Here is a 17,188-nt window from a genome sequence, read left to right on the forward strand (position 1 = left end):
TTTCTACTTCCATCTGCAGGACGCTCTCCTTCGTTTTGCTGCGCTGTGTCGCTGCAGGTTTCGTGCGAGCACGCATGAGGCGTTTCCTTCCCCCACCTTGGCCGCATTCCTACGAGGGAGTGGTGCAGCGAGGATGCGCGGCCTCTGTCTGCACCAACGGCACTCGTCGGCGCTCAAATGTATTTGCATGATCCCCCCGGCAGCGCTCAAATGTATTTGCATGATCCCCCCCGGCAGCCTATCAGATTGCCGTGTGTGCACTCCTGTTGTCGAGTTGTCTTAGTGGTCTGGGGTGATACCTGACCTCTAGGATGTGTTCGATCATGTGCTCTTTATATACCTGCCCAGCAGGTATACCAATTGCGTTGCTTCGGCTTCGCATATACTAAAATTGGAACGATACAGAGAAGATTAGCATGGCCCCTGCGCAAGGATGACACGCAAATTCGTGAAGCGTTCCTCATTTTAAAAAAGCATTTCTTATTTTAAAAAAATATTTTTTTATGCATATTGCATCCTTTTAAAAAAAAATCAAAATATACCAGTAAAATGAATCTTTTTTTTTTTAATTTCCGATTTATTCCCAGCATTTAACTAGCCTTGCTTTCTCATTTTATCATTGTTTTTGAACAAAAAATATTAGAAAACTATATTAGAAAATATAGTGTGAGGCTATCTAGATCTGCTGTCATCTGCTGGAGGACTTTGGTACTACCACGTATTTACTCCTTTCTCTGTATTTTGATTGTGTTTTTAAAAACCACAGCGATAGATACGATGTTGAATATTTTTCTTCTTTACAATAGCAGCAGTAGTATTAGTTAGCAGTCACAACATCTATGATCAGCTGGCGGAGGGAGGCTCCAGACCTCCTCTTTCATCTGTAACCGTTTCATACAACAAAGAACATGTATGAATGTATGCTGTGATGTCTTTATTGATGATTGATATTTTTTTATGGTTGTTGTTTGTCTTGTTTTTGTGACAATGGCCTCTTAAAAAGCAAAATTAGGCACTCTGCGTTCCATGACTGAACAATAAACGATTACCATACGATACCATATTTGTCCCCACTAGGAAATCAACATTCGTAGGATGACTGGCTTCCGACTTATGTTTTTTCCATGCATCCATTTAGTGTACTTCTTCTCCTCATCCGGGTCGCGGGCATGGTTGGAGCCTCTCCCAACTATCTTCCCACTATGTAGTTTTTTTTAAAGCTCTCGGAAGTTCACGTTTAGTATATGTAAAAATTCAACGTTTGCTAGTTTCAATGTCCCAAGAAATACTCGTCACGCCATTCAGCGACGTTGACTAAAGTTGGAACGATACCGAAAAGACGGGTACGATCCCCGGTCTCGACGGGGAACGATCAATATAAATCAATCTATATAATGTATATAAATAAGAGGCGTGGCAAGTGAAAGCTTATCGGTACCAATGTATCAATGTAAATGTATGTATCTATGGAAATAAGATCTGATCTTCATAAATAAGAAAGGTGGCCGTCGGTCGGCTGGCTGTCCCTCCCTCCGCACGCGGGGAACACGGGTTCGATCCCCGCTCTCAGCGAGGGTGATCAATCTTTTTACATACAGGGTGATTGAAAAGTAACTCGCTATTTTAAAATATTTCTAATTTATTCATTGATTTATGCTGCTGGAGTCTATCCCAACTATCTCCGGGCACACGCTGAACTGGTCGCCAGCCATCGACAATGGCGTCTGTATTACGAACGGCGAGTAAGTGGTCAGAAGTTGCAAGTCAAAGATGAGACGACGACGACAGCACCACGCTGGATGCTATTGTGTGTTGGGGGAGCGGGGGGGACTCTTGGCAAGTCGAGGCAGCAGATGGCGCGGAGATCGATGCTGGGTCTGCATGTGAGAAGAAAGAGCAAAATGAGAGGATGCATGGTAAGACAAATAAAAGACACTTACAGAGAGATGTTGTGTGTTACCCCAACATTACCTTTGATTGTGCCTCCTCCATCTTCTTCTCAGCGAACCAGTCTTCCACTGAACGCACTGCCGACTGAGAGCAAAAGTGCTCGTTCCTGTAGCAACTGTGGCCAAAGGCTTTCGACTTTGCGTTTCCACAGAGCTTCCACATGTGTTGAGTTGCATTTCTCCTCTTGGGACCACTGCTGCCAGTGCGGGTGTTGACACTTGGAGTGCTGCTGTTGCTGCTGCTGACATTTGGAGTGCTGAAGCCCATATGCGCCCGTATCTGCTCCTCCCGTAACCGTATGAGAGCAGCAGCGGACGCAGCAGCAGTTTCACCGGCGGAGGAGGACGAAGCAGACACAGCAGCAACACTGGTGGAGGAGGAGGACGAAGCGGACGCATGTGCTGCAAAAATCTCTGGCAGGACAAGCCCTTTGTGAGTGACTGCCAGACCAGAGGTGTCATACGGGTGGTTGTATTCCAGGCCTTTACTGGGCTGTATAAGCTTCTCCAGTAAAGGCTTGGATGGCGGGAGTGCCTCTGCTGCAACCTGGTCTGCAGTGGGCACCGGAAGCGACACGCACAGGCTCCTCCCAGGCGCGCCTCCTTCCTGTCACAGGTCAACCTAAACGGAAGGGAAGCAATGCAGAGATGTTAGCAACGCACCGGTTATTCGGGTCGCGAGGCGCAGTCGACGACTCTTCCGTTCCTTTCTTACTTGTACAGGAAGAGTACTTCGGACAGCAGCCGTTGAACTCCAGGTACTCTGTGCCCATGAAATACCAAGCTTGGAGGTCCAGCCCCTGCTGCACATTCTGGCATAGCCCCGTTTCGGTCAGCAGTGGCAGTGGGGGTAGGCCAGCTTTAACCGCCATCTTTTACGGCACCCAGAGCAAGAACCGGTGGTGGAAGAACGCCCTGTAGGAGGTGGGGGGCTGGGTGTAATAAAGCGGCATTTCGGGTGGTTTCACCACAGCCGGAGCTTGGACGTCACGATCGTTTTCCCACCGGGACCTCTGATGTAGAGCGCTTTGGCCAGCCATTCGTGCTCAGTCTCCAGCAAAATTTGGAGCCAGCCCTTCGGCAGCACCTGCGACAGATGGTTGATGACGACACTCTGTTAAGTGCAAGGCACTTCCATGGGCGCCCCTGTGCCTACTTTTGTGTCGTAGGTCGACTCTCTGCTACCAGCTGTCAGCTCTCTGGCGAGTGCATCTATGGCAGAAGCGGACGCTGACGGTTCCTAAGACACTGTCAAGACATTCCTGTCAGTCTAACTTCATTGTCACTCAGACTATGCAGTAGAGACATTAAATTCACTCACGCTGAGACTACTTCCACGACGGCTGACATTAGCTGCTGCTCAGACAGCTCACCCTCTCCTGTAAAGAAACGCGTGTCAGTGTCAACGATAATTTTTAATAATGATGATCATTTCTATAACGACCACGTTTACCTTCTTAGTACTTGGGCTGTCTGTCTCTGCCCAGGATGTACTGTTGGAAGGAACGCATCCGCGAGCCCTGGAACACCTCGGTCTTCCTCATCCATGCCACGTATATAGGATAGGACAATTTCATTTAACCTAATTTCATTGATACAATTTTTCACAGGCAATAAAACAACTTACAATTGATGCTCCTCGCTGGGAGACTCATAAAGGAAGCGATAGGTCTCCTGACGGTACTCCCCGAAATCCAGCAGCCTGTCATCAATGTCCCTGATTGCCAGCGCGCCTGAGCGTCGTGCGGTTCCGGCCGGCCAGGGAGATGTCCGGAAACAGTCAGGAGTAGGATACCAGGGCGTCTTTCTTTCGAGCCAGGGGCGACTGCGATGTGTCTCCGCCGTCCCGTTCCTTCTGGCGAGAGGCCAGGATGGAGCAGGCGTAGTCTACATCGTTGCTCAGCAGCCACATGAAGGTCTGGCCCTGGTACTGATCAAACTGAAGCTCACACTCACTGAGCACCAGCTGCCAGCACACGGGGTCCCTCCGCCCTGGACCACACAAGCCTTGGCGTCCGCCGTCACCTGATCCACCATTTTGCAGGCCGTGACCGTAGCCGCAGACTTACGATGATGACTTTGAATTAGATCCCGGTGTGATTCAATGTGTCATTATAATGAAATAATGTAAAACGTGATATCAATGTACAATGATGACTAACATTTTGACATCGTCCTACAGTACCTATAGGCTCGGGCTCGCCTGGAGGACTCCTTTGAGGACTGCAAAGTCAGCTGGGTAGAGGAAGGCTGGTACTGGAACTAAGGATGGAAATCCATTCTGCTGGGAGAAAAATAAATTCATATTAGAATTTCTATCTGGTCTCACTTTACTTCACACCACACTCACTTGCTTTGCCTTGTGAATGCAAGAGGCAATGCCCTCTGTATTCAATTTCCAAATGTGCCCGCGGTGGAGGTGGACAGCTCCTTCCCTGAGAGCAGCCAATCGGGAGGGTTGAGCTGTTTCTGCTCTTCACCGAATGGCCAGCCTAATCTTCTTTCTTCTTTTCCTTTCGGCTGTTCCCATTAGGGGTCACTTCAGTGTCATCTTTTTCCATGTAAGCCTATCTCCTGCATCCTCCTCTCTAACACCAACTGCCTTCATGTCTTCCCTCATGACATCCATCAACCTTCTCTTTGGTCTTCCTCTAACTCTCTTGCCTGGCAGCTCCATGCTCATCATCCTTCTACCGATATACTCACTATCTCTCCTCTGGATATGTCCAAACCATCCAAGTCTGTTCTCTCTATCTTTGTCTCCAAAACATCTAACCTGGGCTGTCTCTCTCATGAGCTAATTTCCAATCCTATCCAACCTCAACATCTTCATTTCCGCCACCTCCAGCTCTGCTTCTTGTTGTCTTTTCAGTGCCACATTCTCTAATCCGTATCATGGCTGGCCTCACCATTGTTTTATAAACTTTGCCCTTCATCCTAGCAAAGACTCTGTTCCAACCTGCTTGTACCCGTTTCTTCACTTCCTGTCCACACTCACCATTGCTCTGGACTGTTGACCCCAAGTATTTAAGGTCCTCCATCCTCACTATCTCTTCCCCCTCCACCTGTCTCATTCATTCACATATATTCTGTCTGACTATGTTGTCTTGTAATGTCCAGTGATTCCACCAGGGAGCGCAGTAGGTACAGTGATACATTGAGTTGACTTTGGCTGTACTGTTTTTACTCTGCTTCAGCTCTGAACCCTTCTTCAACCATGAATGGGAGTTGACAGTGAGTGCTGAGCAGTGTTTCCAGTAACATGTTACTCCCAAATTCCACCATTTTGGCAAATGAGTAAAGTAATGCACTACTTTGTCCAGGAGAGTAACCAGACAGCAATTACTTAAGAGTCATTAATGTTTCTCAGCAAGTCATGAGTTGGTGCTGATGAGTCAAAAGCTCACACTCCAGCCAATCATTGGCGATGAATCACTTACAAAGACTGATAATTTCTATATAAAGCAAAGAAAGGTATTGGGACGTGATTGTTGAGTCTACAATGCACAGTGACGGTGCAATACCATAAAAGTGCAAAGAACTGCACGATTTCAGTATCGCCACACTATTTTTGATATTTTCCTTTGTAAAAAGTGTATCAGAATCAGAATCATCTTTATTTGCCAAGTATGTCCAAAACACACAAGGAATTTGTCTCCGGTAGTTGGAGCCGCTCTAGTACAACAGACAGTCAATTTACAGAACACTTTGGAGACATAAAGATATTGACAAAAAACAATTGTGCAAAAAGATGCAGAGTCCTCTAGCACTTAGAGCAGTGCGAATGACTAATATTGCAATAGTCCGGTGCAATGACCATTGTGCAAAGGGGGCTGAGACTTCAAGGAGTGTATGCGGTTTAAAGTGACGAGTAGTGTGATAATCTGGGACAATGTTGGTTGTGCAAATGTTACAGATACTCCTCAATCAGTGTGCAAATGGAGCAGATTCTACTCTGGCATGAGTGGCCAGTATATGCAAATAGTGCAGCATGGCGAGACAACCACAGTGAGTGCACGAGTAATACATAATTGGCCCCACAGAAATGTAACAACGAACTCAACGAACTCAAGTCAAAAAATTGCCAACTTGTTGTAATGGAATTATAGGTTAGCTGTTTAAGAAGTTGATTGCAAGAGGGAAGAAGCTGTTGGAATGTCGACTAGTTCTAGTTTGCATTGATCGGTAGCTGCCTACCTGAGGGAAGGAGCTGGAAGAGCTGGTGACCGGGGTGTGGAGGGTCTGAGAGGATTTTGCATGCCCTTGTCTTAGTTCTGGCAGCGTGCAAGTCCTCAAGGGTGGGTAGGGGGGTACCGACAATCCTTTCAGCAGTTTTGATTGTCTGTTGCGGTCGGAGTTTGTCCTTTTTTGTAGCAGCACCAAACCAGACTGTGATGGAAGAACACAGGACTGATTCGATGACCGCTGTGTAGAACTGTCTCAGCAGCTCCGGTGGCAGGCCGTGCTTTCTCAGAAGCCGCAGGAAGTACAACCTCTGCTGGGCTTTTTGAGGACGGAGTTGATGTTGGTCGCCCACTTCAGGTCCTGAGAGATTGTAATTCCCAGGAACTTGAAGGTCTTCGACGGTTGACACAAGGCATCTGGACAACGTGAGGGGCAGCTGTGGCGAAGGATGCCTCCTGAAGTCCACGATCATCTCTACAGTCTTGAGCGTGTTCAGCTCCAGGTTGTGTCGGCCGCACCACAGCTCCAGCCGTTCCGCTTCCTGTCGATATGCAGACTCGTCACCGTCCTTGATGAGGCCGATGACAGTGGTGTCATCTGGAAACTTCAGGAGGTGCAGTCGTTCGTGTAGAGAGAGAAGAGCAGCGGAGAGAGGACACAACCTTGGGGCACCCCAGTGCTGTGGTGTCATCTGCAAACTTCAGGAGTTTGACAGTCGAGTGCGCTGAGGTCCAGTCATTCGTGTAGAGAGAGAAGAGCAGTGGAGAGAGGACACAACCAGTGCTGATGCTGCGTGTGGATGAGGTGGCCTCCTCCAGCCTGACCTGCTGTGTCCTGCCCGTCAGAAAGCTGTAAATCCACTGGCAGATGGCAGGTGAGACGCTGAGCTGGAGAAGCTTGGATGAAAGGAGTTCAGGGATGATGGTGTTGAACGCTGAGCTGAAGTCCACGAACAGGATCCTCGCGTAGGTCCCTGCACTGTCGAGGTGTTCTAGGATGAAGTGCAGTCCCATGTTGACTGCATCATCCGCAGACCTGTTCGCTTGGTATGCAAACTGCAGGAGGTCCAGCAGGGGACCTGTGACACTCTTGAGGTGGTCCGGCACGAGACGTTCAAAGGACTTCATGACCACAGATGTCAAAGCGACAGGCCTGTAGTCATTCAGACTAGAGATTGCAGGTCTCTTGGGGACTGGAATGATGGTGGAGCGTTTGAAACAGGATGGTACTTCGCACAGTTCCAGAGATCTATTGAAGATTCTGAGTGAAGACTGGAGCGAGCTGGTCCGCGCAGACTTTGAGGCAGGATGGGGACACATGGTCCGGGCCTGCCGCTTTGTTAATCTTTTGTTGTTTGAAGATGCGTCTCACATCCTGTTCATGGATGGTAAACGCAGAAGTCAGAGGTGTGATTGTGGTCGCGGGTGCGGCCGGGTGGGTGTAGGGTGTGAAACTGTCCTTTTCAAATCTGCAGTAGAAGGTATTCAAGTCGTTGGCTAGTGTGCTGTTGTTCTCAGCTTGGGGGGATCATCGCTTGTAATTAGTTAGCGATTGGAATGCATGCCAGACTGATTTAGAGTTGTTTGAGCTAAACTGATTTTCCAACTTTGCTGCATAGATCATCTTTGCAATGTTAATTTCTTTAGTCAGCTGGTTTTTAGCTCGATTATACAGGGCCCTGTCCCCGCTCTGATATGCGTCCTCCTTAGCCTGGCGAAGCTGCTTAAGTTTAGCAGTGAACCACGGCTTGTTGTTGTTGAATGTGCGAAATGATTTTGTTGGTACACAAACCTCTTCACAGAAACTGATATAGGATGTGACAGTGTCCGTATATTCATCCAGGCTGCCAGCTGAATTTTCAAAGACACTCCAGTCTGTGCAGTGTGTTGATTGTTGTTACTTTTTTATTTATGCAAATTATACACTTTTACTGGCGTGTTACATGCGCAATGCATTGTGGGTCATACCCAAGTGCATGGTCATAAATCGGTCATGGAGGTTGAGGACTGTCTCACTGAAGGACTGACAATACTTATCTTAAATATATTTACAATGAAAAGTGAGAACTTTCAACTCCATTGTAGTCTGGACTGTGAGCTGGTTTAACGCATTGCACGGCCGACGTCACGTAAGTAAGTGCTTCTCCCCGCCGTTAATCACCCACAGCTTTGCTAGTTAAACAGTTGCGTAATCTTGTCACCTTTTCTCGCTCTTCGCAACAAAATTACGATGGTGGGAGCAATGGTCTGTGTGTGTGTGTGTGTGTGTGTGTTTGTATGCCCCCAATGTCAAACCGCCACTCACTTTCACGTTTACGTACATGCACGCACAAACGCACGATGATAGCTGGGATAGGCTCCAGCACGCCCGCGACCCTAGTGAGGAGAAGCGGCTCAGAAAATGGATGGATGGATAGTTACTTTTGAAATCAAGTAATCAGTAAAGTAACTAAGTTACTTTTTTAAGGTAACTGTGGCAACAGTGATGCTGAGTTTTTAATATAGAATGGACTACTAAATACGTTTTCACTGGAGGCTGTATGTCTAATTTGTTAAGTAACCATTGCGGTTCTAGAGGAATATAACATCTGCTGTAACTTTTCTACCAAGCATGCTGATTATGCAAACAGCCAATCAACGCAGGAACTGATGGCTATGGCTCAGCGATTAAAATCAAGCTTGCAGGCTCAGCAAAACACCTTTATCTGACAAACTGCCATCTAAGACTCAGTCACACAAGACCCTGAAACAGGAGCTGCAGATGGAACAGATTGATCTTAAAGTGATATATGGTTTTATTGTTTAACTGGTCTGTGCTTGAACATTGGTGCTTTGTTGCAGGGAAGATAAAATGTAAATCAGATAAGGGTGTGGCGTGTGCTGCTTGAAAGTTCCCAGTAGGGTGCATGTGGAGGTGAATGTGAGTGCGACTGGTTGTTTGTTTCTATGTGCCCTGCGATTGGCTGGCAACCAGTTCAGGGTGTACCCCGCCTCCTGCCCGATGATGTTTTTGTTTTGTTTTGTTTTGTTTTGTTTTTCCATGCACTGCCGAACTTAAATTTTTACGTATACATTTACAAAGGATGCATAACTGAATGGTGCATGCTCACTGATTCATAATGTTGAAATAATTTTAGGTTAAAAATTTGATAGCTTTGATTGTAAACTCCTAACTTTTAATTAATTACTTTTAATTACCCCAGAAGTAGATGCACCTGTCGACTTTGTTTTTTTCCAAGTTAATTATGCTTTTATCCAAACCAATACACGCTACAAAATGTTTCATTGGGGGTTTAATGAAAGAGTTGTTTTGTGTCCCACATGACAATGCGATTTGTTGGAGCATGGTCCCACCCCAACAGCGATGATATATGGCTAAAACGTATTTCTTGGTTCTCAATTGTGCTGTCTTATGTTTTGTGAATTAGGATGTTCTGCTTTTATGATGGCGGCACGGTGGACGACTGGTTAGCACATCTGCCTCACAGTTCTGAGGCCCCGGGGTTCAAATCCTGACCCCGCCTGTGTGGAGTTTGCATGTTCTCCCCGTGCCTGTGTGGGTTTTCTCCAGGAACTCCAGTTTCCTCCCACATCCCAAAAACATGCATGGTAGGTTGATTGAAGACTCTAAATTGCCCTTAGGTGTGAATGTGAGTGCAAATGGTTGTTTGTTTCTATGTGCTGTGCGATTGGCTGGCGACCAGTTCAGGGTGTACCCTGCTTCTCGCCCGAAGATTGCTGGGATAGGCTCCAGCGCGCCCGCGACCCTTGTGAGGATAAGCAGAATGTGTTTGTGAATACTGAACATGTGAATGGGAATATTTTCCAAAAGTACTTGTAATTATTTGCACCAAAACAATGGGGAACATTTTGAATAGCTGTTATTTATGGATTTTTAAGACACAAATATTGTGGTCCGGCCCGCTTGAGATCTAATTGGGGTAAATGTGGCCCGCGAACTAAAATGAGTTTGACACCCCTGGTGTAGGGTAATGAATCTATATAAAAGCGCTACATGAGTTTAACGTTTTGAATTGAACAACTGTGCTCAAGAGTTATTGAGGATGAGCGTGGATCATGGATGGACGATGATCCAATTTTTTAAGACGCACCTGTAACCGTACACTCAGTTTATAGCCGCAGCTCATCACCACGTGGGGGCAGCATTGCTACTCCATGTCGATGTTCATTCCAACTTGAGACTTCACATTGCACAAAACAAAACAAAAAAGCCTCCTCAGCTTGTTTAGAAAATATTTATTTCTTGTAATGTACACTGTACAAAGGCACCAAAACATATGAGACACAGTAACATCTCACCCATCACAATTATACGCTGTGGAGTCTTCCTTCTAATTTAGCTGATCAGCTAAAAAACAAAAACATATATTTCAAACAGTGTGATTGTGCAATGATTCTTTCTCATATCAATGACAAAACATGCACCCATTTCTATCCTACAACACAGAGAAAAACTTTGTTTTCGATAAATGAAAACTATCAATTTGATTCACGTGTTGATTTCTGCAATGATTTTTCAAAATTCAAAGTAACAAATCAAACAAACAAACAAATCAGTCAATTGTCAGTACTATTTCATTTGTTTCTTTGTTTGAACATTTCAGATAAAGGATTGCCATTGGCCATAAGAGGCTTCTTTAAACCACAGATTCATTTAAGAAGTATTTTTTAATCAAAATACTTAACTAAAAACCCAAGCTATGATGTTTTCGCTATCATATTATCAATGCCTCAATTGAATTGAACTGCTACAATAACACATCCACTGTGTGTTCATTCAACCTTTGTGACAACTACATACTTGGTCTCCAACACTTTTTAAATGAGATCATGCGTTTGTGTAAAGCAGCACATTTTTATGTGAGCATTTTAGATCTTTAATCTGGGAGAAGCACCACAGGGTCCAAGAGGTTAGCACATCTGTCTCACAGTCCTAAGGTTCGGGGTTCGAATCTTCGATCCAGCTTTCCTGTGTGGTGTTTACATGTTCTTACGTGGGTTTTCTCCAGGTACAACTTTTCAAAGACATGGTTGGTTAGTCAAAGACTTTAAATTGTCGATAGATATGAATATAAGTGTGAATGGTTCTTTGTCTATATATGCCGTGTGATTGATTGACGACCAGTCAAGGGTGGAGCCCGTCTCTTGCCCAAAGTCAGCTGGGATACACTATTAGACGTTCCTGTAAATTCTGCTGTTATTTACCAAAAAGTAAAATACTTTAAAATGATTTTAAGGTAATTTAACTACAGTTTCCACGACACCATGAGAATTTGGCTGACGTCACACGGAGTTACTATATTTTGCATGCAGCAGAATTGTGAAGCCGTGTGATCCCAGCATGCATTGCGCCATGAAATGTTGAACTGTTGCCGTAATAAAGATGTTAATCCTTAATGTTCATAAAAGATAAGGATTAACACAACATCGATCATGTGTTTATGTTACCCGTAATTTGTTGAATGCGTGTCTTCTTTCACATTCACGTTACATGCATGTTGCACGTTTTTTCATGAAACCTTGACTGTGGGTTGTGTGCAACAGAGTAACTTCCCGGTCTGTATGCTAGTTGAAGTTACGAGAAAAGTTTCTTGGTCCATTTTTTTTTGTAATGCATTTGATGTTGTTGATTAGTATCAAAAACGACTCACTTAGTGTTTGTGCCTACGCTGTGTGTAGTTTAGGTTCCAGCTCAAAGTTAAAAATTATGTTTCAGATCTTTGTCACAGGAAAGTGCATGAATCCAACTCTACCACTATTTTTGTTTGTTGTATAAAAAACAACTACAACAGATGGACCATATTGAACCATGCCATGGACTAGATTGTTACTTGTGCTTGTCTGTAAATGTTTATACTCCTGTCAATCACCTGTGTTTCATGGTCACAGATCAGCAACATCAATGCTCACTATTGCTGACATTGCTTTTCATCCCTTCTTTACCAATCCTATTGACACACTATTCCTACTTTAAAATATTGTCCACTCATCCATTTTCTGTACCGCTTATCCTCACTAGAGTCGCGGGCGTGCTGGAACATGTCCCAGCTATCTTCAGGCGAGATGCGGGGTACACCCTAAACTGGTTCGCCAGCCAATCACAGGCCACATAGAAACAAACAACCATTCACACTCACATTTATACCTACGTCAATTTAGAGTCTTCAATCAACCTACCATGCATGTTTTTGGGATGTGAGAGGAAACCGGAGTACCCGGAACTCAGAACTGTGAGGCAGATGTGCCAACCAGTCGCACACTGTGTCGCCAGTACTGATAATATGAATGTTTTATATTTTCATGGAATATACAGGTAGGTTTAAGTGAACGATTACTCTATATTGGAAGCGGTCAGACTGACATTTTATTGTATAAATTACCAGTGTAAATGTATGAAGCTGCAACACTTGACTGACTTAATGGACGACTATGTTATCTACTGTCTTGTATTGGATCTGTCTTCTAATAAGCTTCCTGTGGACAAGTGTTGAGAATTATCACTTGTGCTAAAACACTAAAGGCAAAGTTTTATAATGGCCATATCGAATAAACAAATTCTATTCTGACAACAACGGGAGAGATCAAGCAATCAAGACAATGTCACACCATCATTAAAAGGTAGTTTTAAGTGTTTCAGAATTTAAAAAACCTTTTTGGTCGGGCTTTCACTATTGACTCTATTTTCTATGGGGTGCCATTTGTAAAGTGTCTCACGATGAATATAATAGCAACATTCTGTCAGATTTAGCTCCAAACAAAAACTGGTATAAATTTATAAAAATAATAAATAATAAATTTAATAATACATTTTTGATAGTTAGTTTTTTTTGCACATTTACATCAATATTTGTCAACTTAAATAGTTAAATCCAAATATTGTTTTACCTAAATGTTAAATATATATGTAAATGTTAACTATATATCTATACATCCATCCATCCATTTTCTGTACCGCTTATCCTCATTAGGGTCGCGGGCGTACTGGACCCTATCCCAGCTATCTTCGGGCAGGAGGCGGGGTACACCCTGAACTGGTCGCCAGCCAATCGCAGGGCACATAGAAACAAACAATCATTCACGCTCACATTCACGCCTACGGGCAATTTAGAGTCTCCAAGCAACCTACCACGCATGTTTTTGGGACGTGGGAGGAAATCGGAGTGCCCGGAGAAAACCCACGCAGGCACGTGGAGAACATGCAAACTCCACACAAGCAGGACCTGGATTTGAACCCCCGGTCCTCTTACACTGTGCCGTTATATCTATACATCTAAATATAAATATTGAATCTAAATGTTAAATATATATCAAAATGCTGAATATATATATCTAAATCGTTTTGGTGGAACTAAATAGTTAATATGCAAATCCAAAAAGAGAACTGGAGGTACCAAAATAAAAGCTCTTGGTCAGTGTGTTTGTAGTGTCAAATAACATTAAAACCACCATATCCAGGCAAATGGACTCTTGGCGGCCTACAAAAATTGCCCCAAGAGCACAGTGACAACTCATCCAGGAGGTCACAGAGGAACCCAGGACAACGTCTAAAGAATTGTCTCTCTTGCCTCAGTTAAGGGCAGTGTTCATGACGCAACAATAAGGAAGAGACTGGTCAAAAATGGTATCCATGGCAGAGTTCCAAGGCGAACATGACTGCTGACCAAAAAGAACATCAAGGCTCCTCTTACTTTTGGAAAAAAACAAAACAAAAAATCCATATGATTCCCAAGGGTTTCGGGAGAATATTGTATGGACTGACAAATATTTTTGAAGTCGTATATCTCATTACATCTGGCATAAATGTAACACAGCATTTCACAAAAGGAACATTATACCAAGAGTCAAACATGGTGGTGGTAGTGTGATGGTCTAGGGCTTCTTGTTACTTCAGGAACTGGACAACTCGCTGTAATTGATGGAACCGTGATTTCTGCTCTTCACCATTACCTTAAAAAAGGTGATTCATGCTTGAAAACTCTCCCCTGCTCCTGAATTCAAACAATTCCGCAAGGAAGAGTAGGTAACAATATCTCCACAGAGATGTGAAAGACTCAGTGCCACTTATAGAAAACACAACATTTCAGTTGTTCCTGCTGAGGATGGCCCAACCAGTTATTAGGTTTAGGGGGGCATTACTTTTTCCCACAGGGCCAGGTAGTTATGTTTTTTTTTCATAATACTTAAAATCACAATTTAAAAACTGCATTTTATTTTTACTTGATTTATCCTTTTATGATATTTACATTTGCTTGATGATCGTAACATTAAAATGGTATAACTATGCAAAAAAAAGTAAGAATTTCAGAAGAGGGCACTTAGTTTTTCACGGCAGTATATTTAGGAGTAACATTTAATATTTGCATTAAACTATTTAAATTGGCAACAATTAGTGGTATGGTTGTTGACTGGTTAACATGGCCGCCTCACAGTTCAGAGATCGTGGGTTCAAATTCAGGCTCCGGCCTTCCATTGTGGAGTTTGCATGTTATCCCTGTGCCCATTTTCTTTAGGCCCTCTGGTTTCTTCACATATTCCAAAAACATGCATGGTAGGTGAATTGAAGATTCTACACTATCCCTAGGTGTTAATGTGAGTGTGAATTGTTGGTTTTCTATATCCTGGCAAGCAGTTCAGCGTGTACCAAGCCTCTGGCCCGTCAGCTGGGATAGACGCCAGCACACCCACAACCCTAGTGAGGATAAGCGGTACAGAAAATGGATGGATAGATGGGAAGTTGACAAACACTGTTTTAAATGTACCGAAAAGTGACTGTCAAAAAATTCACACCATTTTTTTTAAACACCATTTGAAGCTAAATATCAAAAAAAATTCCTGTTTTTCTTTTCAGCATGAGCCGCTTTACAAACGGCACCCAATAAGTTTTGGGCCTTTTTGAAGCAGTTCTTTATGCAGTGGCACATATTCACACAGTATTTAAAGATGTACAACCCCAATGCCAATGAAGTTGGGACGTGTTAAACATAAATAAAAACAGAATACAATGATTTGGAAATCACGTTCAACTTATATTTAATTGAATACACTACAAAGACAAGATATTTAATGTTCAAACTGATAAACGTGATTGTTTTTAGCAAATAATCATTAACTTAGAATTTTATGTCTGCAACATGTTGCAAACAAGCTGGGACAGGTGGCAAAAAAGACAGAAAGTTGAGGAATGCTAATCAAACACCTGTTTTGAACATCCCACAAGTGAACAGGCTAATTGGGAACAGGTGGGTGCCATGATTGGGTATAAAAGGAGCTTCCCTGAATTGTTCAGTCATTCACAAGCAAAGATGGGGCGAGGTGCACCGCTGTGTGAACAAGTGCGTGAGAAAATAGTCGAACAGTTTAAGGACAATGTTCCTCAATGTACAATTGCTAAGGAATTTAGGGATTTCATCATCTACGGTACATAATATCATCAAAAGGTTCAGAGAATCTGGAGAAATCACTGCATGTAAGCGGCAAGGCCGAAAACCAACATTGAATGCCCGTGACCTTCGATTCCCTCAGGCGGCACTGCATCAAAAACCGACATCAATGTGTAAAGGATATCACCGCATGGGCTCAGGTACACTTCAGAAAACCAATGTCAGCAAATACAAATCGGTGCTACATCCGTAAGTGCAATTTAAAACTTTACTATGCAAAGCAAAAGCCATTTATCAACAACACCCAGAAACACCGCCGGCTTCTCTCATCTAAGATGGACTGATCCAAAGTGGAAAACTGTTCTGTCGTCTGACGAGTCCACATTTCAAATTGTTTTTGGAAATTATGGACGTCGTGTCCTCTGGGCCAAAGAGGAAAAGAACCATCCGGACTGTTATGGACGCAAAGTTCAAAAGCCAGCATCTGTGATGGTATGGGGCTGTGTTAGTGCCAGTGGCATAGGTAACTTACACATCTGTGAAAGCACCATTAATGCTGAAAGGTTTTGAGAAACATATGCTGCCATCTCGTCTTTTTAATGGACGCCCCTGTTTATTTTTATTTCAGCAAGACAATGCCAAACCACATTCTGCACGTGTTACAACAGCGTGGCTTCGTGGTAAAAGAGTGCCGGTACTAGACTGGCCTGCCTGCAGTCCAGACCTGTCTCCCATTGAAAATGTGTGGCGCATTATGAAGCGTAAAATACGACAACGGAGACCCCGGACTGTTGAACAGTTGAAGCTGTACATCAAGCAAGAATGGGAAAGAATTCCACCTACAAAGCTTCAACAATTAGTGTCCTCAGTTCCCAAACGTTTATTGAATGTTGTTGAAAGAAAAGGTGATGTAACACAGTGGTAAACATGACCCTGTACCATCTTTTTTGGAACGTGTTGCAGCCATAAAATTCTAAGTGAATGATTATTTGCTAAAAACAATGAAGTTGATCAGTTTGAACATTAAATATCTTGTCTTTGTAGGGTATTCAATTAAATATAGGTTGAACATGATTTGCAAATCATTGTATTCTGTTTTTATTTATGTTTAACACAATGTCCCAACTTCATTGGAATTGGGGTTGTAATAAATTCAACTTTCATTAAAGGTCACATGGCTTGGCTACTTGAAATGTCATGAATTAGTCTTCTACACTGCAGTGAAATTAACTAACTGAAAGCACTGACTGTTTGGAAGGCACAAAAAACACATTCAACAATATAAAATGCTGTTCTCTACATGTGACTCGAGTTGAGTTGTATTGACACTAGGCTGCAGTTTAAATGGAACCGGGTATTCATACATACCACATCCCACCAACAAAATAGTCACTGCCTCTGGGCATTCAACCTGGTGCATTCTTTGTTCTTGAATCTAGACATTTTTGGGCAGAAAACTAAACATTTAACAGCTGTCCTGTGTGATGCCATGTGAGGTTCAGATGTTAACAAATCTTGTGTTACTTCATCTTAAGCTGGGTACACACATACCAATAATCATGCAAAATATGTGGCCGAGTCAGCAAAGGCACGATAATCAGATGTCTCTAAAAGATTATCCTGACTGATTAACCAGTCATGTGGGCCGTGTTAT

The 17,188-nt window shown here is 43.5% G+C and overlaps 1 non-coding gene across 1 annotated transcript; it reads left to right on the plus strand.

The window, feature by feature from the left end:
• The first annotated feature begins 362 nt into the window (after positions 1-362).
• LOC133405639 (U6 spliceosomal RNA) lies at positions 363-468 on the plus strand. Its single transcript, XR_009768983.1, has one exon. It is a non-coding gene; the product is annotated as a U6 spliceosomal RNA (small nuclear RNA).
• The last annotated feature ends 16,720 nt before the right edge of the window (positions 469-17,188 follow it).

Source organism: Phycodurus eques, chromosome 7, assembly GCF_024500275.1.
Source record: "Phycodurus eques isolate BA_2022a chromosome 7, UOR_Pequ_1.1, whole genome shotgun sequence".
NCBI classification, from domain to species: Eukaryota; Metazoa; Chordata; class Actinopteri; order Syngnathiformes; family Syngnathidae; genus Phycodurus; species Phycodurus eques.